The sequence below is a fragment of the Papio anubis genome, chromosome 20 (assembly GCF_008728515.1).
Source record: "Papio anubis isolate 15944 chromosome 20, Panubis1.0, whole genome shotgun sequence".
NCBI lineage: Eukaryota > Metazoa > Chordata > Mammalia > Primates > Cercopithecidae > Papio > Papio anubis.
Window position 1 is genome coordinate 21,331,727 of NC_044995.1, and position 26,247 is coordinate 21,357,973.

The 26,247-nt window shown below is 51.6% G+C and overlaps 1 long non-coding RNA gene across 1 annotated transcript; it reads left to right on the forward strand.

Moving 5' to 3' along the window:
- Window positions 1-389: 389 nt before the first annotated feature.
- Window positions 390-4,947, forward strand: LOC110741925. The gene is made up of 3 exons (XR_004180330.1): window positions 390-937; window positions 3,216-3,360; window positions 3,861-4,947. It is a non-coding gene; the product is annotated as an uncharacterized LOC110741925 (long non-coding RNA).
- The last annotated feature ends 21,300 nt before the right edge of the window (window positions 4,948-26,247 follow it).

The following is a 26,247-nucleotide window of genomic DNA, read 5'->3' on the forward strand; positions in this document are numbered from 1 at the left end:
TTGGTGCAAGGGAGGAAAGCAGGATGTTTTAGGAACAATCAGAAAAATCTGAACATGGACTAGGCTTTTCATGACATCTGGGAATTACTGCTTATTTTGTTAGGTGTGAGCAAATCACAGCAGGTTGTTTTGTTTGTTTGTTTTGTCTTTGTTTTTTGAGACGGAGTTTCGCTCTTATTGCCCAGGCTGGAGTGCAATGGCGCTATCTCGGCTCACCACAACCTCCGCCTCCCAGGTTCAAGCGATCCTCCTGCCTCAGCCTCCTGAGTAGCTGGGATTACAGGCATGTACCACCACGCCCGGCTAATTTTGTATTTTTAGTAGAGACGGGGTTTCTTCATGTTGGTCGGGCTGGTCTCGAACTCCTGACCTCAGGTGATCCGCCTGCCTCGGCCTCCCAAAGTGCTGGGATTACAGGCGTAAGCGTGAGCCCCGCGCCCGGCCGCAGCAGGTTTTTTCTTTTTAAAAGTCCTAATCTATTAGAAAATCATGCTGGAGTATTTACAGGTTTACACGATGTCTGGGATTTGCTTTACACAAAATAAATCAATAAGGGAGGGGCGGAGGTGGACACAGGTCGGCCACAACTTGGCTGTTGTTGAGGCTGCCTTCTGGGTACAGGGGCATTCAATAGGTTATTCTCTCTACTTTTATGCTCAAATTTTCCATAATAGTTAAATAAGAAAGAAAGAATTGGAGGATATGGCTATTAATAAAACTTGTCTCTGGAGAAAGTAAGTCTTGGTTCAAGTCTCAACTCTGTCTGTTGTGATTAGCTGTGGACAAATGGCTTTACCTCTGGGAGCCTCTGTTTTCCCAAATGTAAAATGGGAATAATAACAGTTATTGCCTCTCACTTGCGGGGTGGTTCTGAGACCGTGGTGGCAAGAGGTACACAGAGCCTTCGGCCCCATGCCTGGAACACTGTAGATGTTCAGTAAGTATTAGCAGTTGTTGGGATTATTATTGTGGCATCTCAAGTCAGGCTTTCTGAGGGTGGAAAAGGACATCCCCTTGATGTCAGGGATCCCATCACCCCAGGGTGGTATTCAAAATACATAGCGGACTGGTGCCATGGCTCATGCCTGTAATCCCAGCACTTTGGGAGGCTGAGGTAGGTGGATCACCTGAGGTCAGGAGTTCAAGACCAGCCTGGCCAACATGGTGAAACCCCATCTCTAACTAAAAATACAAAAAATTAGCCGGGTGTGGTGGCGGGCACCTGTAATCCCAGCTACTCGGGAGGCTGAGGCAGGAGAATGGTTTGAACCTGGGAGGTAGAGGTTGCAGTGAGCTAAGAACATGTCACTACACTCCAGCCTGGGCGACAGAGTGAGACTCTGTCTCAAAAACAAAAACAAAAACAAAAAAAATAGCAATCAGTAGCAAACAGGCCCCCTACCAATCCACATGCGTCCAGCTGGAGCCTAGGAGGAGGGCCCGGAAGACCTTCCCGTGCTGGAATTGGAATATCGGAAGTGGCTGGGGCACTCAGGCAGCCCAGGAGTGCGGAAGGATGTCAGTCTGTGTGTGGCCGTACAGAGCATGCAGATGAATTCCTGCCCTGCTCAACCATGACTCGCCACAGAAGGAAGAACTCCTCCCATGCCTGAAGGTGACGTTGGCGCCCTGGCAGATGGCAGCATATGTCTGCACGGCCAGGCAGAGGATGTGGTCGTTGCCTCCAGCAAGATGCAAGTCATCGACACAGCTGGAAACATATGAGTCTGGGTTGATCTCCCAGTGGCAGTGGCTGAAGCGTTCCTGGGGGTCCTGTAGGAGCCAGCACTGCCTCCTGGCTGACACAATCTGCCCCTGGTCATTGCAGACTGAGACTGGACAGGCAGCCCCACAGTTGTCCCCACAAGCCTTGCTCTGCTTCTCCAAGGTAATGTCAGCCTCAGCGTGGTCACTGGGGTCGCTGTTGAAGTTGCCGCAGAGCCCACAGGTGTGACCCTCGTAGAGGTGGGGCAGCGTGAGGGTGAGGCTGTAGGTGAGATCTGTGCTGAGCCAGTGGCCAAAGTCCCACTGCAGCAGGGAGAAGAGGCCATTCCAGTGGACAGCAAGGCTGCCCCCATTCAGGCTTACGGGGAGCGCTGTTGTCTCACCATTTACCTAAGGAGCAGGCAGAATCAAAGGAAGGCTTGGGGGCATAGGACCACAGTTGGGTCAGTGTTGCTTGGCACATAGTAGGTGTTCAAATACATGTAAAAATGTTGGTATATTTTTGATATAGGGTCTCACTCTATGCCCCAGGCTGGATGCAGTGGCATGATCATGGCTCACTGCAGCCTCGAACTCCTGGGTTCGTGCGATCTTCCCACCTCAGCCTCCTAAGTAGCTGGGACTACGGGCATGTGCCAAGACACCCAGCTAATTCTTTTTTAGAGACGTGGTCTTGCTATATTGCCTGCTTGAGACAGGCTAGTCTTGAACTCCCGAGCTCAAGGGATCTACCCGCCTTGGCCTCTCAAAGTGTTAGGATTACAGATGTGAGCCACTGCACCTGGCCCAAATACATGTAAAACATTTTTAGATGATGGAACAAAGACAGAACTATAATAGCGACCATCTCTTGTTTTATCCTGCTCTGCATTCATTTCTCCTTTCTCTGGATTTCCCTGAGAACTCCCCCCTCCAAAATCAATCCATGTGGTTCACAGGAAGTCAACCCCACCCTAACTTCCAGCACATGACCCAGGCCCAGCCAATCAGCTAGTCCACCAGGGATTCAGGGGTGGTCACATGACTCAAGCTGGGCCAATGAGGGACACTTTTCTTCCAGTGACATTTGCTAACCTGGCAGCTGTCCTTGTCCCTACAAGGCGGGATGGGATGTTGCATGTCTGAAAATGAAGGAAAGGAGAGCCCAGAAATTGAGACAGATTTGAGACATATTGTTCAAGCATCTGGATCCAGCTATGCCTGAATCCATACACCTATAGTTTTTTTTCAATTGTGTAAATCAATAATTCTTTTTTTTTTTTCTTAAGCTGGTCTGAGAGTGTTTCTGTTATTTTAACTGAATGCATCTGATGGATGCAGTCAAAAATGGGTGTATAATCAGAGAATAGAGGTAAAATGTAGAAATAATGGAGACAGAGTAAGTTTTTCCCTTGGGGCTATGGGTTTGGGTGAAGGGTTGGGGTTCCTAGGAATGACATGTCCCCAAAGCTGGTGCTTACCTGAGCCATGCCTGGGCTGTCCCTCCGCAGGTGGACCTGGGTGCCATTAACCTGGACAGATACCTCCATGATAAGCGTGAGGGGGCTGCTGGATCTGTTCTCCTTTCCCAGCTGTACCCTGAAGAACGGCAGTGAGCTGGAGGAGCCACAGGATTCGGCAAAGACAGACACACAGGTACCCGAGAACTCAACGGTTTTCCCATCAAAGGTGATGATGTGTGAGTGCCCAGCTGCTTGGCAGGTGCCACAGGAGAGCAGGTGGCACCCAAAGATGCCCCTGAGGGTCCCACATCTCTGCCCCACAGGAGGAGGGGGAACAGCACATGGCGTGGGTGGAAGCCTCACGGTGGCAGAATTGCTCCCAGTGCTCCCCAGCCCAGAAGGCCTCCCTGGCCGGGTGGTACCTGCCTCCAGTGGAGCAGCCGCACTGGATGGGGGGCACACAGTCCGTGCCACTGAGCACAGACCCTGGGTCACACTGGCAGCCATCCTGGCATGGTGTTGGGCAGCTGTCGGGCAGGGCAGGCTCGGTGCAGGAGCTGGGACAGGAGAAGCCACACAGCTCATAGTGGCTGTAGCGGGGACAGGTCAGCTCTGGAGGAACACAAGTCATTCCATGCAAGGACGTCAAGTCTCTGCCCCACGTTCAAATTATGTTCCCTGCTATCTCCCCAGAGCCCAGCTCATGGCAAACCTCAATGCACATTTGTTGGAGGAATTAATGAATATATCGAAGCCTTCTCTATAGCACATATTTGTTCAACTTTAGCATCCACTATATGCCAGGATCATCCCAGGGCCTGGAGACACAGCAATGACCAAGACAGAGATCCCTGACCTCGTGAAACAGATGTTCTAGTGAGACATTGACAGGCTACACCCCGGGGCCCAAATCTGGCCCTCCACCTGTTTTGGCACAGCCTACAATCCAAGAATAGTCCTTACATGTTTAAGTGGTTAGAAAAAAAGAAACCAAAAGAAGAAATTTTGTGAGGTGTGAAAATCATGTAAAATTCAAATTCCAATGTCTATAAATAATGTCCTAATGGAAGCCAGCTTGTCGGTTCGTGTATTGTCTGTGACTGTTCTTGTGTTACAACAGAAGCTTTGTGTAGTTGTGGCAGAGTGTGGCCCTGAAAGCCTAAAATATTTATTATCTGGCCTTTTATCATAAAAGTATGCTGACCTGTTCTAGAGTGGGGAAATGGGCAACAAACTAGCAATAAGTAAAAGATAATTTCAGATTGAGAAACTGGGTCAGATCTGTGTTACCCAGCTTTAGGTAGCACAGAGTGGCCAAGCCCCATGGGCTGATTTGAGGACAGTGGCTAGGGAGGCCTTTCTGCAGAGGTGACATTGGAGCCGAGGCCTGAATGATGGAAGGAGCCAGCCATGTGTACGTCTGGGAAAGAGCATTCCAGGCTGGGGGGACAGCAGATGCAAAGGCCCAGGGGTGGGAAGGCATCTGGCCTGGTTCAGGGACAGCAGAGAGGCCAGTGCGGCTGGACCCTCAGTGTGGAGTGAGCTAGACAAAGACAGCGTAGGAGGAGGCAGGGTGAGCAGGGAGAGGCAGCCGTGGGGGCCTCTTAGGAGGAGGCCTGGAGGTCATCTTTCATTCCAGAGGCAGGGGGGACCCAGGGATGCTTTTAATCAGGAATCTGATGAGATCTGACCTATGCTTTTGTATTTTTTTGAGATGGAGTCCTGCTCTATCACCCAGGCTGGAGTGCAGTGGCACCATCTCGGCTGACTGCAGCCTCCACCTCCTGAGTTCAAGTGGTCCTCCCACCTCAGCCTCCCAAGTAGCTGGGATTATAGGCGTGCACTTGTTGTGGGAAGTCAGGGACCCCAAATGGAGGGACCGGCCGAAGCCGTGGCAGAAGAACATAAATTGTGACGATTTCACAGACATTTATTAGTTCCCCAAATTAATACTTTTATAATTTCATACACCTGTTTTTACTGCAATCTCTGAACATAAATTGTGAAGATTTCATGGACACTTATCACTTCCCCAATCAATACCCTTGTGATTTCCTATGCCAGTCTTTAGTTTAATCTCTTAATCCCGTCATCTTCATAAGCTGAGGAGGATGTATGTCACCTCAGGACCCTGTGATGATTGCATTAACTGCACAAATTGTTTGTAGAGCATGTGTGCTTGAACAATATGAAATCTGGGCACATTGAGAAAGGAACAGGATAACAGCAATGTTCAGGGAACAAGGGAGAGGGCCTTGGTCTCTGACTGCCAGTAAGCCGGACAGAACAGAGCCATATTTCTCTTCTTTCAAAAGCAAATAGGAGGAATATCGCTGAATTCTTTTTCTCAGCAAGGAGCATCCCTGAGAAAGAGAATGCACCCTGAGGGTAGGCCTATGAACGGCCCCCGTGGGGGCGGCTGTCTTTTAGGTCGAAGCCAAAGGGATGAAATAAGCCCCGGTCTCCTGTAGCGCTCCCAGGCTTGTTAGGATGAGGAAATTCCTGCCTAATAAATTTAGGTCAGACAGGTTGTCTGCTCTCAAACCCTGCCTCCTGATAAGATGTTATCAATGACAATGTGTGCCCAAAACTTCATTAGCAATTTTAGTTTCGCCCCATCCTGTGGTCCTATGATCTAGGTGTTCCTCCATTTGCTTTGTGATACTTTATTGCCTTGTGAAGGATGTGATCTCTGTGACCCACACCCTATTCGTGCACTCCCTCCCCTTTTGAAAATCACTAATAGGCTGGGCGCGGTGGCTCAAGCCTGTAATCCCAGCACTTTGGGAGGCCGAGACGGGCGGATCACGAGGTCAGGAGATCGAGACCATCCTGGCTAACATGGTGAAACCCCGTCTCTACTAAAAAAAATACAAAAAACTAGCCGGGCGCGGTGGCAGGCGCCTGTAGTCCCAGCTACTCGGGAGGCTGAGGCAGGAGAATGGCGTGAACCTGGGAGGCGGAGCTTGCAGTGAGCTGAGATCCGGCCACTGCACTCCAGCCTGGGCGGCAGAGCGAGACTCCGTCTCAAAAAAAAAAAAAAAAAAGAAAATCACTAATAAAAACTTGCTGGTTTTATGGCTCAGGGAGCATCACGGAACCTGCTGACATGTGATGTCTCCCCCGGACACCCAGCTTTACAATTTCTCTCTCTTGTACTCTTTTGCTTTATTTCTCAGACCAGCTGATACTTAGGGAAATAGAAAAGAACCCACGTTAAATATTGGGGGTGGGGTTTCCCCCAATATCCACCACCACACCTAGCTAATTTTTGTGTGTGTGTGTATGTTTTTAGCAGAGACGAGGTTTCACCTGTTGGTCAGGTTGGTCTTGAACTCCCGACCTCAAGTGATCCACCCACCCTGGCCTCCCAAAGTGCTGGAATTACAGGTGTGAGCCACTGTGCCCGGACCTGACCTATGCTTTTAAAGGCCTTATGGCAGGTTCTGGTGACACATTTGTGACCAAGACAGACCCCATCTTCAACCCTTATCTTTGGGGGTTTCACAGATCAGGGGAAAAAACATACTGGAGGAGAGATTGCTGGGGGTGGGGTGGGGTGTGCGTGAGTGCTGGGGGTGGGGGCTGCCCCCCAGTCTCAGGATTAATAAAGTCAGAAAAGGAGAAATGTGCTGGCGTGGGATGTGGGAGATTTTCTAGCTCAAAGTTCCTCTTGATTTGGGCGCCCAGAGTCTGGGGGCTGGGGGAGATGCCTGGAGCCTTCCTGGATGGGTTTCCTGGGTTCCCGTTGCCTGGAATGTCTCCCCTGCTCCCCCAGCCGGCTCGGCTCCCTTCCCCACCTCCTTCAGTCTCCACTCCCAGGGCACCTCCCTGCACTTCAGGGAACCCTGACCCCCTAGTTTAATACTGCATGCCCCTTCTCCAGCACTCCCCAGCACTGCCCCGCCTGACTTACTGTTTAATCACCTACTTATTGGCACTCTTTCTGTCTTCTCCACTGGAATGTCGCCTCCATGAGGGCAAGGTTTTGTCTGTTTGGATCACTGCTGTGTCTGCAGTGCCTAGAATGCTGCCTGGCGCTTCGTAGGTGTTCAGTTAACCTTAGTCAAAGCGTGTGATGCCCCCAGCGCTTGTCTCTGGCTTTGGGAGGAGGGGTGGGCCAGGCAGGCCAGAGGCCAGAGCACCCACCAACAGTTCCTTGTGTTGGCCTTTGGAGCTTGCAACGGGCTGTTTCCTTTGGACAAAGAGAAATTTTGTTTACAAGATGCTGAACTTGATTCCTGCTCTGAGAGGAGTGGGGGACTATGGGCAGAGAAAAGGAGTTGCGCCTCGGGGTCCTGGAAGTTAGGGGCCCAGTCCTTCAGGATAAAGTCCTCACCTTTTGCCTGCCATTCAAGGCCCCACAGACACAACCCAGGACCATGCCTCAGTCTCATCACTCTCCAGGTTCCCCCACCTCTGGCTGAACTCTACACAGCCGCTGGGCTTCTGAAAACCTTGTTCCTTCTCCCTAGAACATTTGGCATCTCCTTGCTTATCTATTGGCTTTGACTTGTTATTCAGGCCTTAGCTCGCGTGGCCCTTCCTCTGGAAAACTTGGCCTGACTTTCCAGGCTGGGCCAGCCCCTCCTCTGTGCTCCCATGTGGCCCTACGCTTCCATCATCTGAGCCCTGATCACTCTGTCGTGGCTGCCCCACCTCAGACCCGGCCACCCTGGCAGCATGTGAGCCCTACGAGGTCTGAGACCCAGCACTTCTTAGTCCTGCCATGGCCCCTGCATCACCCAGGGCGAGATCAGGCTCAGGGGGACCCCTCCCTGCCACTCCCTGGCTGTGCAGCTCTGTGTCTGCTCTTCATCTGTGAGATGGTCCTATTGTCCCATTCACACCAAAGCAATAAAAAGATGACTCAGGACCATCTCAGCTGCCTGCTGGGCTGGGGAGGGTATGGGCCTGGCTGATCCCAGGCCCTCCCCAGGACAGGCTGACCCAGCCTCTGGGATAAGGCCTGCCAACAGCAGGGCCCTGTGGTTCTCAGGACAGAGTGATGTTAACACGGGTTAAAAATCAATTTTAGGCTGGGCGCGGTGGCTCACATCTGTAATCCCAGCACTTTGGGAGGCAGAGGCAGGTGGATCACTTGAAGTCAGGAGTTTGAGACCAGCCTGGCCAACATGGCAAAATCCCGTCTCTACTGAAAATACAGAAATTAGCTAGGCATGGTGGCGTGTGTCTGTAATCCCAGACACTTGGGAGTCTGAGGCATGAGAACTGCTTGAACCCAGGAGGTGGAGGTTGCAGTGAGCCGAGATTATGCCACTGCACTCCAGCTTGGGTGACAGAGCAAGGCTCCATATCAAAAATAACAAAAAAAAATCAATTTCATAATGACAGCTGATACTTGTAGAGCATTCACTATATTCACTACATTGCCAGCTACTGTTTATTTGTTTGGCTCTCACAACAATCCCACAAGAGAAGTGCTATTATCACCATTCTTTCTCTTGTTAAAGGGGAAACTGAGGCACAGAGTGGTTAAGTGACTTCCCCAAGAGCACACAGCTGAAAATGGTGGTACTGGCATTCTAACCAAGGCAGCCAGACTTTGGGATCTGTGTTCTTAATCTCAATGCTATACAGATCAGTGGGAGCGTTTCCTGCTTTGAAAAATGAAATAGAATAGAAAAGAATGTAATGCAAAGTATTGAGTGCATTTTCCTATTTGGTGACACTTTGTGTGCTGTGTATGCATACATTGGTGTGGTCAGCTGAAGAACGGCCCCTCAAAGATGTCCACGGTCTAATTGCTGTATCCTATGTTACATTACATGGCAAAATGGACTTCGCAGATGTGATTAAGGTTCTAGACCCTGGGAAGGGAGAGATTAACCTGGATTATCTGGCTGGGCCCAGTGTAATCACATGGCCTCTTAAAAGTGGAAGACAGAGGCCAGAGAGTCCATCAGAAAGAGTCAGGGGATTTCGAAGCATGACGGGGACTTGACCTGCTGTTAGTGGCCTTGAAAATGACGGAAGGGGCCATGAGTCAAGGCATGTGGGTGGTGTCTAGAAGCAGACACCAACCCTCAGGTTACAGCCAGCAGAGACACAGGGCCCTCAGTCCTATAACCATCAGAAACCGAATTCGGCCAACAATTGAAATAATTAAGGAAACAGTTCACCCCTAGGGCCTCCGAAAGAAATGCATTCGTGCAGACACCTTGATTTTTAGGCCAGTGAGAACTGTGTTGGAACTGTAAGAAAAAATTTGACATAGCAAGACCCCATCTGTACAAAACATTTTCAAAAAATTAGCTGGAGTTGGGCCGGGCGGGGTGGCTCATGCCTGTAATCCCAGGACTTTGGGAGGCCGAGGTGGGCAGGTCACGAGGTCAGGAGATTGAGACCATCTGACCAACATGGTGAAACCCCATCTCTACTGAAAATACAAAAAATTAGCCAGGCATGGTGGTGGGTGCCTATAGTCCCAGCTACTCAGGAGGCTGAGGCAGGAGAATTGCTTGAACCCGGGAGGCAGAGGTTGCAGTGAGCCGAGGTTGCACCGAGCCGAGGTTGCACCATTGCACTCCAGCCTGGGCAACACAGTGAGTCTCAAAAAAAAAAAAAAAAAAAGAAAGAAAAGAAAAAAAAAAATTAGCTGGGTGCGGTGGCTCACGCCTGTAGTCCGAGCACCTTGGGAGGCTGAGCAGGAGGATTGCTTGACACTAGGAGTTTGAGACCTGCCTGGGCGACATAGCAAGACTCTGTCTCTACAAATAAAATTTTAAAAATAGCCAGGTGTGGTGGTGTGTGCCTGTAGTTCGAGCTACTCAGGAGGCTGAGGCAGAAGGATCACTTGAGCCAGGAGTTGGAAGCTGCATGAGCCATGATTGCACCACTGCACTGTAGTCTGGGTGACAGAGCGAGATCCTGTCTCAAAAAAAAAAAAAAGTGTTTTTTTAAGCTGCTGAGTTTGTTGCAATTTGTTACAGCAGCAAGAGATAGAAAACTAATAGAATTGGATCCTGAAATGAACTATATTTTGTATTGTGGGTCTCCATCAAAAATGTTTGAAAGACTGCTTAATGCTCTTGACAAAGATCGTTTGGCAGCAGGACAAGGATGAGAGGCAGCAGACATTTGTCCTTTGGGTACCAGCCAGTACTACTGCCCACTGCTAATCTCATCCCAACTTCTGCCTGGGCCCAAGGGCAGAGCCCGGGGTCAGGCAGAAGTCAACAGAGACTCACATTCCCCTGGCCACAGTGAGTGGTACAGGAAGGGGTCAACTAAAGCCACAGAGACGCAGTGCAAATCATGCTGGAGCTTCTGGGACCCACGGAGCTCTCTTTCCTGCTGGGCTGCGAAACCTGAATGGCTGCAAGGTGTGGAGCCACTGTGGTCAGGGTGAGCCTGTCTGGATGTGGAACCAATCTGGTGGGAAGCATGAAACCAGGGCCAGTGACGTCGAGCGCCTCACTGGGCCAGGCCTGAAGGAGCTACTCTGAGATCATTAATTATGCAGCCCCACAAAATGAGCAGAACTGGTTTTCTGGACCTGGCCGGCAGACTGTGCTGGCTGGCACGGAAAGGAGACCACTCACTGAAGTCCACCAGGTGTCTCCAGGGCTTCACTAGGAGGCCATGCTGCTGGCACTGCTGGGCATGGCTCCCCGGAGCCTCGCACAGGATCTGCCGCGAGCCCCTTATGGCACAGGTCGTGGATGCAGTTCTCCATGTGGACTTGGGCCTGGGCCAGCTCATCGCAGGCCTGGAAGGGCCTGTCATGGGCAACCAGCAGCCCACAGAAAGCCAGCAACTGGTACTGGCCCTCTCGGTCGTGGGGACACCGAGGGACGATGGAGCAGCTGGCTGGGGAGTCTAGGTCCTTCCAGCTGAGTGCAAACACCTCCGGGTCTGGCAGGAGGGAGCTATCAGGGGCACGAAGTCATCATGGGGGTCCCCGTTGAAGTCCCCACACAGGCTGCAGAGAGTGCCAGCGTAGGTCGTGGGCACCATGATGGATGGTGGTGCCATCATAGGAGACCAGCGTCAGTCTCCAGCATGGCTCCAGAATCGCTGAAATAGACGTGCACTTGGCCGCCGGCCAGGCTTAGGGCAGTTGGGCCTGGGTCCTGTTAACCTGGAGACACACCCGGGGCCATGTCCACATCAGACACCCCTAGGTGGGTCTGGGAATCCCTGAGAACCTTTGGGGTGAGGCTGTGTCCCCTCAAGTCTTCCTAGGATGTGACTGGGTCCTCTCCAGACTCCTGAGTCTAAGCGCACCCTTCTGGGGCCGGATCCCAGCCCCTGCCCAAGCTCACCTGTACCCTCCCAGGGGTCTGAGCCTCCATCATCACCTTCACCCTGTGCACGTCCACCTCGATCCACTGAGCCCCAGTCATGAGGGCTGTGGGGCTTAGGTACTCACTGTCGACCTACACTGTGAAAGCTGGTGCCCCCAGTCTGGCCCGACAGGCGCGGCTCAGCACATAGCGACAGGCACCCTGGGCTGTGAAGGCTGCACTGTTGAAGGTGCAGTAACGGGGGTCACCTGACACCCAGCTGGTACCTCTCTGGACCCCACAGTGCCAGGCCCCAGTGCACAGGAGGCAGGCCTCCCTGTCCCCACTCGCCTGGGGACTGCAGTGGGGTGGCTGCCCAGCCTCCCTGCACTCACACAGCTCACAGCAGTTGGGGCTCAGCTCCTGCACCCCCAGGTGCAAAATGTGGCCCTGCCAGGGACAACCACAGACAGCCAGGGACACACAAGCGCCACCGCTGAGCAGGTAGCCGGTGTCACACACGCAGCCCTCCCGACAGTGGCTGTGGCAGGCCAGAGACAGAGACACGTCCTCCTTGGGGCAGCTGGCCCCGCAGATATCGGCACACGTCTCCCAGTGGCTGTTTTCAGGGCAGGAGGGTTCTGGATTGAGCAGAGAGAGGAAGAGAAACGGGCACTTGACTCAAGACAAACACCCACATCCCCCACCCACAGCTCCAGGTCTCTGAAGGCCCTGACTGCTCCGAGCCCTAGAGCTGTGTTGTCTTCAGCCCTTTCCCCCCACCCCCAGCCAGGGCAGGGCTGTGTCCTCTCAAACCTCAGGGCCAGATATTTTTGTGCAGTTCACAACCTGTGCAACTGTATGCAGTGGTCTCGAACCCAGCTCCCCTGCCATTTCGTTGCTACCTCCCTCCAGCTCACCACAGAAGGCAGGACTATGCCAGGTGCCCACGGGGATGTCAGTGGCTTGGCAGGCCTAGGCGAAGGCAGCCAGTGCCTGACAGAGGACAGGCAGGCTTCCGTTGGCTGCACACAGCTCCTCAACACAGCTGTCCACGAATGGGCCCACAGGGCCCACAGGGAGGGCCCAGGCGCAGGCTGCAAAGGGGCCTCTCAGATCTGAGAGCCACCCTCACGTGGCCTGAGCAGCCCGGCTGATCTGCAGGTCGGTCCCTCCTGCCAGTTGTCTTGGAATGGCTCGGGCTCCAGCAGGGGCATCCAAGGGGGTCAAGGCATCGCGCCCACACAGGCCCCTGGTAACAGTGACCCCAGCTTCTGGCACCGTGAGTTCCCAATGCCCATCTTGGATCCACAGTTCCAGGCCTGTGTCCGTGACCAGGCGGATGGCTGAGCTTTGTGAGTGCGCGGCAAGCCCAGCCTCAGGGAGGGAGAGGAGCAGGGGAAGCAGGCGCCCATTCAGCTGTGAGGACAGGAGCCAGCTCTGGGGTCGGGGCCTTGGCGTGGTGGCGCAGGCTCCCAGCGGGAGGCATTCGGATAGAAATGCACTTGTCAGCAAGAAGGAGAAGATGCCATGAGGCTCCGAAACATAGCTGGGACTACAGGTACAGACCACCACACTTGGCTACTTTTTCTTGTAGAAATGAGTTCTCACTATGTTTTCCAAGCTGGTCAGGAACTCCTAGACCCAAGCGATCCTCCCGCCTCGGCCTCCCAAAGCACTGGGATTACAGACATGAGCCACTGTGCCCGGTCAGGTAAAATTCTTAAGAGGAAAAGTAGGAGCAGACTAGGGTGTTTCCAGCAGAAAGCCTGGATGAGTGCACAGGAATGGGTGAAGGTGGGGAGGAGAGGAGGGCAGGCTGAGCCCTGGGCACTCCAGTGTTTAGTGTGTGGGCTGATGGGGAGGCACGGCTGGAGGAAAACCAGGAGAGTGTGGGGTCTTGGAAGTTGGGAAGAGTGTCTCATGGAGAAGGGAGGGACAGGGCTGTGTCAGACATCACTGGCTGTCAAGCAGGATGTGGCCTGAAGATTGACCACTGTCCTGGGGGAACCTCATTGAGAGTGGTTTTGGCTGCATGAAGTTGAAGGTGGAAAAAGCCTGACTAGAGAGGGTCAGAAACAGAATGAAGAGAGGAACTGATAGCCAGCCATGGTGGTGTGCGCCCGTGGTCCCAGCTACTTGGGAGGCTGAGGTAGGAGGATCATTTGAGCCTTGGAGGTCAAGGCTGCAGTGAGCCGTGATTGCACTACTGCACTCCATCCTGGGCCATGGCGTGAGACCCTGTCTCTCGAAGAAAGAAAAGAGAGGAATTGGAGGCGGTGAGCCTGACAACTCTTCTGTGTGCTTTTGTTGTACAGGGTGTCTGAGAAACGGGGCAGTGGCTAGAGACAGATGAAGGATTGAGGAGAAACGTTTTTGAAGATAGCACAAATTGTAGCCTGTTGGAATGCAGTGAGAAGGATCTGGTAGAAAAGGGCAAATTGCCTCGGCGCAGGGTCTTATGTCTGTAATCCCAACACTTTGGGAGGCCGAGGTGGGCAAATCATTTGAGGTCAGGAGTTTGAGACCAGCCTGGCCAACATGGTGAAACCCCATCTCTACTAAAAATACGCAAATTACCCGGGCGTGGTGGCACATGCCTGTAATCCCAGCTACTTGGGAGGCTGAAGCAGGAGAACTGCTTGAACCCGGGAGGCAGGGGTTGCAGTGAACCGAGATTGCACGACTGCACTTCAGCCTGGGTGACAGAGTGAGACTCCAAAAAGGGCAAATTGATGGTGAAGCTGCTCTCATCCCCTCTCTCCGCCTCTCTCCTTTTCCTGTTCTCTGCCTCTCCATCTGATCATCTCATTCCTCTTGCTTGCTGTCTTGCCTCCTCTCTCTTGCCATTTCTCTCCCTGTTCGTGTCTTCCATCCTCTTTCTCACCTGTTTTCTCTCCCTTGCTGCATCTCCATGCTTCCCTCTGTCTTTCTGTCTCTCTCTTCTCTCCCCTTCTTTCTATCTCTCTCTCGTTCCCCCATCTCCGTCTCTCCTCCGTGGTGTCTCCTCCTTGCCTAGGAATCCAAGCCCTTCTTCCCCAGAGGCTGGGTCAAACAGCCTCAGCCTGGGCCCTTCTCTGCTACCCGCTTCCTCGCCTGGGGACCAAGTGCCCCGTAAAAGGGAATTTGGTCCCACATGGCCACCAGCAGGGCGCAAGAGGTGGGTGGGGCGTGGGGCAAGGCCGAGGCCAGGTCTTGGGCCGCCTGCTGCAGCAGCTCTGGCTGGCGGCTCTGCTGGTGCCACACCCAGCCCCTGCTCAGCATGGACCCATCGGCCCAGAATGGGACTGCGAAGTCCTGGCCCGTCTCCCGGGGAAACGCCTCCAGTGTGAACAGCGCCACAGGCTCCCCAAAGGACACCAGCCCCTTGGTGCAGAACTGGGGGAAATGAGGAAGGACAAGACCTGCAGGGGGATGTTGGCAGGGCAGGGGGCAGAAGAGGGACAGGGCCCTCCCCAACAAGACAGAGGATGAAGCCAGAAGGAGCCAGGAGCTATAGATATAGACAGGCTCTGAGTTAAGAGTGAGGTGGGGAGAAGAGAGAGAGCCCAGGGACCGCACGGTCAGGGCCAGGGCATTCACATAGGCCGTCCTGTGTGTGGCCTCGAAGAGCATGAAGGGATCCAGCAGCCGCAGCTCCTCGGAGAAGTCATCGTCCTCTGCAGGGAGAACCTGATCCCCATGCTCCAGCCCGTAGGGGTACAGGAGCGAGGCTGGGGACACGAGACCACTGAGGCTATCCTCAGAGCCCCAAGTCAGGGCTGTGTCCCCTCAGTCCCCAAGTGAAAGCTCCAGGTCCCCTGAGGGACTCTGGGGTGGGGCCACGCTCCTCAAACCCCTAGAGCCCTCCCTGCCTGTCCCCATGGCCGTGTCCTCTCTCCAGGTTAGGGAGCACGTCCGTCCTCACCTCTGATCTCCTTGCTCCAAGTCACTTGTTTCTGTAGGACTGAGGGGAAGGATGTCAGCTAAGGGCTGGGGCCCACACACCACAGCCAACCCCCTTCTGGAGCCCCCACTCCTACTCACCTACCAGCAGAAGCCACGGCATCCCCATGGTGGCTGCAGGTGCTGCAGGCCAGGTGGGCTTATACCAGGGCAGAGGTGGGGCCAGGGTGGGGACAAGGCGGCTGGAGCTCAGCTGCCATTGTTCATAGGTCCAGGGGGCCTGGGAGTCTCCCAGGGATCCTGGTTCCCATCCTGTCTGCCTGAGGCTGGGCCAGGTCTCGGGGTGGTGGGCAGGGCAAGGGAGGAAAGAGGGGATGGACATCTTCTAGGGCTTTCCCAGGGGGCCAGGTTGCCAGACCCTGGAGGAACCCCCCACCTGTTAGCAGGGCTGGGCACAAGTCAAGCAATCCACGGTGGGGAAGCTGAACCACTGCTTGGTGAGGAGCCGCTGCTGACAGATAGCTGAACATGCAGGGAGCCTCTTCCCATGGGGCCCTGCTGGTTCTCTTGGAGCAGGTTAGAGATGAGCGCACAGTGTCAGGGAACAGAGTGGGTGTGCATCAAGCGGGGCCAAGATATGTGGCTGGGGAGACTCGTGGGCTGCGGGCCAGCCCCGGGGGCCCAGGGGTGGGCATCTGCAGGGCATGGCTGGGGCTGCCATGGTGGATACTCAAGGTCGGGCATTCAGGAGTGTTACTGGGGGACCCAGAAGGGGAGATTCGCCTGGAGAGGTGAACGGGGAGAGGGGGAGGAGGAGCATACAGGCAAGGGGGCTCAGTATTGTGCACCTGTGAGATTCACGGGCCATCCTGGTGGAGGAGGCTCAGAGTTAGGCACTGGGGACTCCATCTTCAAAGCTGTGTCCCAAAGGGGTGCTCCAGACCCCCAAACCCCAGACAGCCCTTCACCTGGTCAAACCAGATAGGACAGAGGGTCACCTGTCTTCCCGGACCACGCTGAGGATTGGGCTATTTCTCATGACCCAGTAAAGAGATGCAATTGAACAGGGAGAAAAGGGAGGTGTTTGTTTGTTTGTTTATTTGAGACAGAGTCTTGCCCTGTCGCCCAGGCTGGAGTGCAATGGCGCTGTCTCGGCTCACTGCAACCTCCGCCTCCCGGGTTCAAGCAATTCTCCTGCCTTAGCCTCCCAAGTAGTTGGGATTACCAGCACCCACCACCACGCCCGCCTAATTTTTGTATTATTAGTAGAGATGGGGTTTCTCCATGTTGGTCAGGCTGGTCTCGAACTCCTGACCTTAGGTGATCCGCCCACCTCGTCCTCCCAAAGTGCTGGGATTACAGGCGTGAGCCACCGCACCCAGCGAAAAGGGAGTTTTTATTTCTGTAACTGGTTACAGGGCGAAAGCCTGGAAATCATCCCCAGACCAACTCAAAATGACAAAGTTTTCCAGAGCTTATATACCTTCTAAGCTATATGTCTGCGTGTAAGTGTGCATTCATCTAAAGACATAAGTGATTAACTTCTTGTAATCTATTACTAAGATCTGAGTCCTGAAGACCTTCCTCTGGAACCTCAGTAAATTTACTTAACCCAAATGGGTCCAGGTCCCTTATTTTGTGTCCTGCTAAATCAGGGAGGTTTAGGGAGGTCCTTCAGACTCCCAATGAACTTGTTTGTAGAGGCCTGGGGAGTTTCTTCAGACCCCAATTAAACTTGTTTAATCCTAAAAGGGTCCTGTTAAGAATTCCTTTGTTATCTTGTCATGCTTTAAAGCCCAGGAAAGGCCTGAGCAAAACTCTTGGTGGGCGTTTGTTACATCCTAGCCTCTGTATAGGGCACTGGCTCTATCAGCTTTTAATATTTAACTTAGCCACTCAGTTGGTGCTGAAACTGGTGTTATGGAGGCCTGCGTTAGTGAGACCTGGCCTGCCACGCCTGGGCCCCGTCCTGATTTGAGGGCTCCTTTTTGCACCACCAGTCCAAGAAGTGTTTGGGTTAAGGCATCCCATCTTTTTCCCCAGAACACCCCCAGCGTCTGGAGACATGCACTTCCCTAGGGGGCCAGGAACCCCCCTCCAACCCCATCAGGGAGAAAGTGTCCGAACCTGCTCAGCAGAGAGAGACAGGAAGTGAGAGCTCAGTGCCATATCCCGAGGGTCCCAGCGCCAGCCCTGCCCCTCGGATGTGGACCTTGGACGGGCTATGCAGCCCCTCTGTAGGACAGCAAACCCCACAGCCGCTTCTTCCCAGCTTGCATGGAGATGAAACAAGTGTTTCCCGAAGGGCGGCACATGGGCTGCTGGTGGGACACCCCGGGAGAGTACAGGATGGCAGTGAAGAAGCAATTGTTATTATTTCACTAGTATTTGTTTATTTAATACGTTTGTTTTGATTTATATTGAAAAACATATGTCTGCCACCACCACATCAAACCCACAGTTTCATAAACACTGTTAAAAGTCAAGGCTGGGCCGGGCGCGGTGGCTCAAGCCTGTAATCCCAGCACTTTGGGAGGCCGAGACGGGCAGATCACGAGGTCAGGAGATCGAGACCATCCTGGCTAACCCGGTGAAACCCCGTCTCTACTAAAAAAATACAAAAAACTAGCTGGGCGGGGTGGCGGGCGCCTGTGGTCCCAGCTACTTGGGAGGCTGAGGCAGGAGAATGGCATGAACCCGGGAGGCGGAGCTTGCAGTGAGCTGAGATTGCACCACTGCACTCCAGCCAGGGCGACAGAGCAAGACTCCCGTCTCAAAAAAAAAAAAAAAAAAAAAGGTCAAGGCTGGCAGGGTGCAGTGGCTTATGCCTGTAATCGTAGCACTTTGGGTTGCCAAGGCAGGTGGATCGCTTGAGCCCAGGAGTCTAAGACCAGCCTGGGCAGCATAGTGAGACCCCATCACTACCAAAAATACAAAAATGAGCCAGTCTCATAACCCGGTCTCAAGATAAATAAATAAATCGATAAAAATAATAAAGTCAAGGCTAAGTTTAAAAAAAGACACACACACACACAAAAGGAAAACAGATAATTTGAATAAAATAATACAGCTGGCACCGGTGGTATTTGTTCATTGTCTGTTTGCTCCTAAGCTCCATAGGGCAGGGATGTGGGTGTGTGTCAGGCCTCTGAGCCAAAGCCAAGCCATGGCATCCCCTGTGACTTGCACATATATGCCCAGATGGCCTGAAGTAACTGAAGAATCACAAAAGAAGTGAAAATGCCCTGTCCCTGCCTTTACCGATGACATTCCACCACAAAAGAAGTGAAAATGGCCTGTCCTTGCCTTCAGTGGTGACATTACCTTGTGAAATTCCTTTTCCTGGCTCATCCTGGCTCAAAAACCCACTGAGCACCTTATGACCCCCCACTCCTGCCCGCCAGAGAACAACCCCCTTTGACTGTAATTTTCCACTACCTACCCAAATCCTATACAACCGCCCCACCCCTATCTCCCTTCGCTGACTCTTTTTGGACTCAGCCCACCTGCACCCAGGTGATTAAAAAGCTTTATTGCTCGCACAAAGCCTGTTTGGTGGTCTCTTCACACGGATGCCCATGACATTTTGGTGCCGTGACTCGGATCGGGGAACTCCCTTGGGAGATCAATCCCCTGTCCTCCTGCTCTTTGCTCTGTGCGAAAGATCCACCTACGACCTCGGGTCCTCAGACTGACCAGCCCAAGGAACATCTCACCAATTTTAAATCTGGTAATTGGCCTCTTTTTACTCTCTTCTCTAACCTCTCTCACTATCCCTCAACCTCTTTCCCCTTTCAATCTTGGCGCCACACTTCAATCTCTCCCTTCTCTTAATTTCAGTTCCTTTCCTTTTCTGGTAGAGACAAAGGAGACGCGTTTTATCCGTGGACCCAAAACTCCGGTGCCGGTCACGGACTCGGGAAGACAGTCTTCCCTTGGTGTTTAATCACGCGGGGACGCCTGCCTGATTATTCACCCACGTTTCAGAGGTGTCTGACCACACGGGGACGCCTGCCTTGGTCCTTCACCCTGAGCGGCAAGTACCGCTTTTCTGGGGTGGAGGGGCAAGAACCCCGACCCCTTCTCTCCCTGTCTCTACCCCTTCTCTGCTTTTCTGGGAGGCAAGAACCTCCTGACCCCTTCTCCGCTTTTCTGGGGGTCAAGAAACCCCCGACCCCTTATCTCCACACTCCGACCCCTTATCTCCGTGTCCTGACCCCTTTCCCGCTTTTCTGGAGGGCAAGAACCCCCAAATCCCTTCTTTCCGTGTCTACTCTCTCTTTTTTCTGGGCTTGCCTCCTTCACTATGGGCAACCTTCCACCCTCCATTCTTCCTTCTTCTCTCTTAGCCTGTGTTCTCAAGAACTTAAAACCTCTTCAGCTCACACCTGACCTAAAACCTAAATGCCTTCTACTTTTCTTCTACAATGCAGCTTGACCCCAATACAAACTCAATAGTAGTTCCAAATAGCCAGAAAATGGCACTTTCGATTTTTCCATCCTACAAGATCTAAATAATTCTTGTCGTAAAATGGGCAAATGGTCTGAGGTGCCTGACGTCCAGGCATTCTTTTACACATCGGTCTCTCCCTAGTCTCTGTTCCCAATGCAGCTCGTCCCAAATCTTCCTTCTTTCCCTCCCACCTGTCCCCTCAGTCCCAACCCCAAGCGTCGCTGAGTCTTTCTAATCTTCCTTTTCTATAGACCTATCTGACCTCTCCCCTCCTCGCCAGGCTAAGTCCCAATTTTTCCTCAGCCTCTGCTCCCCCACCCTATAATCCCTTTATCACCTCCCCTCCTCACACTTGGTCTGGCATAGAGTTTCATTCTGTGACTAGCCCTCCCCCACCTGCCCAGCAATTTCCTCTTAAAAAGGTGACTGGAGCTAAAGACATAGTCAAGGTTAATGCTCCTTTTTCTTTATCCGACATCAGTTAGCGTTTAGGCTCTTTTTCATCAAATATGAAAAACCCAGCCCAGTTCATGGCTCGTTTGGCAGCAACCCTGAGATGCTTTCCAGCCCTAGACCCTAAAATGTCAAAAGGCCGTCTTATTCTCAATATATATTTTATTACCCAATCCACTCCCGACATTAAATAAAACCGCAAAAATTAAATACCAGCCCTCAAACCCCACAACAGGACTTAATTAACCTCACCTTCAAGGTGCACAATAGTAAAGTAGAGGCAGCCAAGTAGCAATGTATTTCTGAGTTGCAATTCCTTGCCTCCACTGTGAGAGAAACCCCAGCCACATCTCCAGCGCACAAGAACTTCCAAATGCCTGAAGTGCAGCAGCCAGGCGTTCCTCCAGGACCGCCTCCCCCAGGAACTTGCTACAAGTGCCGGAAATCTGGCCACTAGGCCAAGGAATGCCCAGAGCTCAGGATTCCTCCTCTAAGCCGTGTCCCATCTGTGCGGGACCCCACTGAAAATCAGACTGTTCAACTCACCTGGCAGCCACTTCCAGAGCCCCTGGAACTCTGGCCCAAGGCTCCATGACTGACTCCTTCCCAGATCTTCTTGGCTTAGCAGCTGAAGACTGACACTGCCCGATTGCCTCAGAAGCCTACAGAACCATCACAGACACTCTAAGTAACTCTCACAGTGGAAGGAAGTCCGTCCCCTTCTTAATCCATATGGAGGCTACCAACTCCACATTACCTTCTTTTCAAAGGCCTTTTTCCTTTGCCTCCATAACTGTTGTGGGTATTGACGGCCAGGCTTCTAAACCTCTTAAAACTCCCCAACTCTGGTGCCAACTTAGACAAGATTCTTTTATGCACTCCTTTTTAGTTATCCCCACCTGCCCAGTTCCCTTATTAGGCTAAGACATTTTAACTAAATTATCTGCTTCCCTGACTATTCCTGGGCTACAGCCACATCTCATTGCCACCTTTTCTCCAGTTCAAAGCCTCCTTCGCATCCTCCCCTCGTATCTCCCCACCTTAACCCACAAGTATAGGACACCTCTACTCCCTCCTTGGTGACCGATCATGCACCCCTTACCATCTCATTAAAACCTAATCACCCTTACCCCACTCAATGCCAATATCCCATCTCACAGCACGCTTTAAAAGGATTAAAGCCTGTTATCACTCACCTGCTACAGCATGGCCTTTTAAAGCCTGTAAACTCCCCTTACAATTCCTCCATTTTACCTGTCCTAGACCCAGACGAGCCTTACAGGTTAGTTCAGGATCTCTGCCTTATCAACCAAATTGTTTTGCCTATCCACCCTCTGGTGCCAAACCCATATACTCTCCTATCCTCAATACCTCCCTCCACAACCCATTATTCTGTTCTGGATCTCAAACATGCTTTCTTTACTATTCCTTTGCACCCTTCATCCCAGCCTCTCTTCGCTTTCACTTGGACTGACCCTGACAGCCATCAGGCTCAGCAAATTACCTGGGCTGTACTGCCGCAAGGCTTCACAGGCAGCCCCAATCACTTCAGTCAAGCCCAAATTTCTTCCTCATCTGTTACCTATCTCGGCATAATTCTTATAAAAACACACGTGCCCTCCCTGCTGATCGTATCCAGCTAATCTCCCAAACCCCAATCCCTTTTACAAAACAACAACTCCTTTCCTTCCTAGGCATAGTTAGTAAGGTCAGAATTCTTACACAAGAGCCGGGACCGCATCCTGTAGCCTTTCTGTCCAAACAACTTGACCTTACTGTTTTAGCCTAGCCCTCATGTCTGTGTGCAGCGGCTGCCACTGCTGCTGCCTCAATACTTTTAGAGGTCCTAAAAACCACAAACTGTGCTCAACTCACTCTCTACAGTTCTCTTAACTTCCAAAATCTATTTTCTTCCCCCCACCATCGCTCAAGACAACGCTTATGCTGATAAGGTAGCTAAAAAAGCAGCCGCCGGGCGCGGTGGCTCACGCCTGTAATCCCAGCACTTTGGGAGGCCGAGACGGGCGGATCACGAGGTCAGGAGATCGAGACCATCCTGGCTAACACGGTGAAACCCCGTCTCTACTAAAAAATAAAAAAAAATTAGCCGGGTGAGGTGGCGGGCGCCTGTAGTCCCAGCTACTCGGGAGGCTGAGGCAGGAGAATGGCGGGAACCCGGGAGGCGGAGCTTGCAGTGAGCTGAGATCCGGCCACTGCACTCCAGCCTGGGCGACAGAGCGAGACTCCGTCTCAAAAAAAAAAAAAAAAAAAAAAAAAGCAGCCATCAAAAGGCATCAGATCCCGTCTCTCAGGACAATGCTTATGCTGATAAGTTAGCTAAAAAAAGCAGCTAGCGTTCCAACTTCTATCCCTCACAGCAGTTTTCCGCCTTCACATCGGTCACTCCCACCTACTCCCCCCCTGAAACTTCCACCTATCAATCTCTTCCCACACAAGGCAAATGGTTCTTAGACCAAGGAAAATATCTCCTTCCAGCCTCACAGGCCCATTCTATTCTGTCGTCATTTCATAACCTCTTGCATGTAGGTTACAAGCCGCTAGCCCATCTCTTAGAACCTCTCATTTCCTTTCCATTGTGGAAATCGATCCTCAAGGAAATCACTTCTCAGTGTTCCATCTGCTATTCTACTACTCCTCAGGAATTTCTCAGGCCCCCTCCCTTCCCTACACATCAAGCTCGAGGTTTTGCCCCCACCCAGGATGGGCAAATTGACTTCACTCACATGCTCCAGTCAGGAAACTAAAATACCTCTTGGTCTGGGTAGACACTTTCACTGCATGGGTAGAGGCCTTTCCCACAGGGTCTGAGAAGGCCACCGTGGTCATTTCTTCCCTTCTGTCAGACATAATTCCTCGGTTTGGCCTTCCTACCACTATACAGTCTGATGGCAGACTGGCCTTTATTAGTCTAATCACCCAAGCAGTTTCTCAGGCTCTTGGTATTCAGTGAAACCTTTATATCCTTTACAATCCTCAATCTTCAGGAAAGGTAGAATGGACTAATGGCCTTTTAAAAACACACCTCACCAAACTCAGTCACCAAATTAAAAAGGACTAGACAAATACTTTTACCACTTTCCCTTCTCAGAATTCAGGCCTGTCCTCGGAATGCTACAGGTTCCAGCCCATTTGAGCTCCTGGGTGGACACTCCTTTTCATTAGGTCCCAGTCTCATTCCAGACACCAGACCAACTTTAACCGCACCCCAAAAACTTGGCTAGAGCCTAAAAACTCACCAACCAAGCAAGTGATTATGCTGAACCCCCTTAGGCTCTGTCCTAGGTCCTCCCAATTCTTAGTCCTTTAATACCTGTTTTTTCTCCTTCTCTTATTCAGACCTTCTGTCTTCTGTTTAGTTTTTCAATTCATACAAAATCGCATCCAGGCCATCACCAATCATTCTATATGACAAATGCTCCTTCTAACAATCCCACAATATCAACCCTTACCACAAAATCTTCCTTCAGCTTAATCTCTCCCACTCTAGGTTCCCATGCCGCCCCAATCCCACTCGAAGCAGCCCTGAGAAACATCGCCCATTATCTCTGCATACCAACCCCCCAAAATTTTTGCCACCCCAACACTTCAACACTATTTTGTTTTATTTTGCTTATTAATATAAGAAGACAGGAATGTCAGGCCTCTGAGTCCAAGCCAAGCTATTGTATCCCCTGTGACTTGCACATATATGCCCAGATGGCCTGAAGTAACTGAAGAATCACAAAAGAAGTGAAAATGCCCTGCCCTGCCTTAACTGATGACATTCCACCACAAAAGAAGTGAAAATGGCTGGTCCTTGCCTTAAGCGATGATATTACCTTGTAAAATTCCTTCTCCTGGCTCAGAAGCTCCCCTGCTGAGCACCTTGTGACCCCTGCCCCTGCCCGCCAGAGAACAATCCCCTTTGACTAATTTTCCACTACCTACCCAAATCCGATAAAACGGCCCCATCCCTATCTCCTTTCACTGACTCTCTTTTCAGACTCAGCCCGCCTGCACCCAGGTGATTAAAAAGCTTTATTGCTCACACAAAGCCTGTTTGGTGGTCTCTTCACATGGATGCACATGACAGTTTGTTCTGTCCCCTATATTTCTCCAATACCTAGAACAATGCCTGGCCTGACTTGGTCATCATGGAGCAGAGAGAAGCTGTGCCTGCTATTCCCTGTCCAACTTTCTGAGCCGCAGAATCCGTGAGCATTTACTGTACCCACTAGCTTTGGGTGGTTTGTCATGCAGCAAGAGCCAAAACAGCTCCTCGCTTCGTAACTGCAGGACTGAAACAGTGTTACCTTTTATGCAGAAACTAAAGTCCATCTCCCTACTTATGCCGCTATCTGAATGTTCACAATAATTATTTCTGAATATAAAATGAATGGCCTTCACCGTCATTGCTAATCATGGCCATGATTTTATGTATGAAATAACTTTTGTGGCAGAGTAACTGTACACTTCTCCTTCAACCCGACTGGGAGAATGCCAACTTATAACCACATATGGAGCTATCTGTTCCAAGTGACATCCAGAAAGCTTTTCTATATTTGAAAGGGACTATGTAGATATAAGTGCTAAATAGGAATGCAAAGCATGTCTTGGGTTCCTGATATAGTTGCACTAATTCCATAAGATGGGTCAAATATTTCTGATTCTGAGCAGCACCGCAATGACATAGAAGTAATTTTCATATTCAGCTTTTCTAAAGACCGAGACCCTGGCAGGACCTCAAAGCAACCTTGTCACTGTTATTATTCTTTTTTAATATCTTCCTGGCTCCTTGGGGTGAGTGGCAAGGTTGTTGGGAGCAGGAGGAGAAACTGAGGCTTACTGACCCCTGGCATACAAGGGAAACTAGTGAATGGCTGTTGAGTGAATCACAATCTCCCCAGCCCCTCCACTCCTCCAACAAAGCAATAATGCAGACAGAACGCAGAATGGCTGTCAGAGGCGTTTGAACCAGAGCAACTCCATCTTGAATAGGACCTGGATAAAGTAAGACTGAGACCTACTGGGCCGCATTCCCAGTAAATTAAGGCATTCTAAGTCAGAGGATGAGATAGAAGGTCCGCACAAGATACAAGTCATACAGACCTTTCTGATAAAACAGGCTGCAGTAAAGAAGTCAGGAAAACCCACCAAAACCAAGATGGCCCCGAAAGTGACCTCTGGTTGTCCTCACTGCTACGCCCCCCACCAGCGCCATGACAGTTTACAAATGCCATGGCAACGTTGGGGAAGTTACCCTATATAGTCTAAAAAAGGGAGGCGTGACTAATCCACCCTTTGTCTAGCATAACTAAACAAGAAATCAAGACTAAATCAAAAAATAACCATAACAATTTGCAACCAGCAACCCTTGGGACTGCTCTGCCTATGGAGTAGCCATTCTTTTATTCCTTTACTTTCTTAATCAACTTGCTTTCACTTTACTCTGTGGACTTACCCTGAATTCTTTCTTGCACGAGATCCAAGAACCCTTGGGGTCTGGATTGGGACCCCTTTCCGGGAACATGGCCACCTGGTTTTTATTTTCCCAGCAGGCTGCCTGTTGACTTTTAATGACCAAATTTCCATCGGATCCCCTAGAATAAAGCCACATCCCCCCAGACTTCCCAGGGCAGGGCCAAGCCTTCTTCAGTGCCCCTCACACCCGCCCTCCTCCTCACCAGGGCGAACCGTGTCCCTCCAGGACATGGTCACGTCGGTTCAGAACCCCCAGGGTGGACCGTGTTCTCTCAGAGTCCCCAAACTTCCTAAAACATAGGTACAGTACGTTTCTCAGCTGGCAATTACAAAGGAAAACTCAGTCACTCCTTGTTGTAACTCAATATGTCTCCAGCAAAGCAAGCCTTAGGACAGGTCTCAAATTACATCCCACATCCTCTGGGTAGAACACGACAGCCAGAGGTAGACGTTTGGGGAAACTGCACTGAGGCTCTGCTAACGAGTTGTGGGCCTGGGGGTTCCTGACCAACAAAGTCGTGGTGGGGCTCAACCTCGCCAGGGGTGTGGGGGTCAGGGG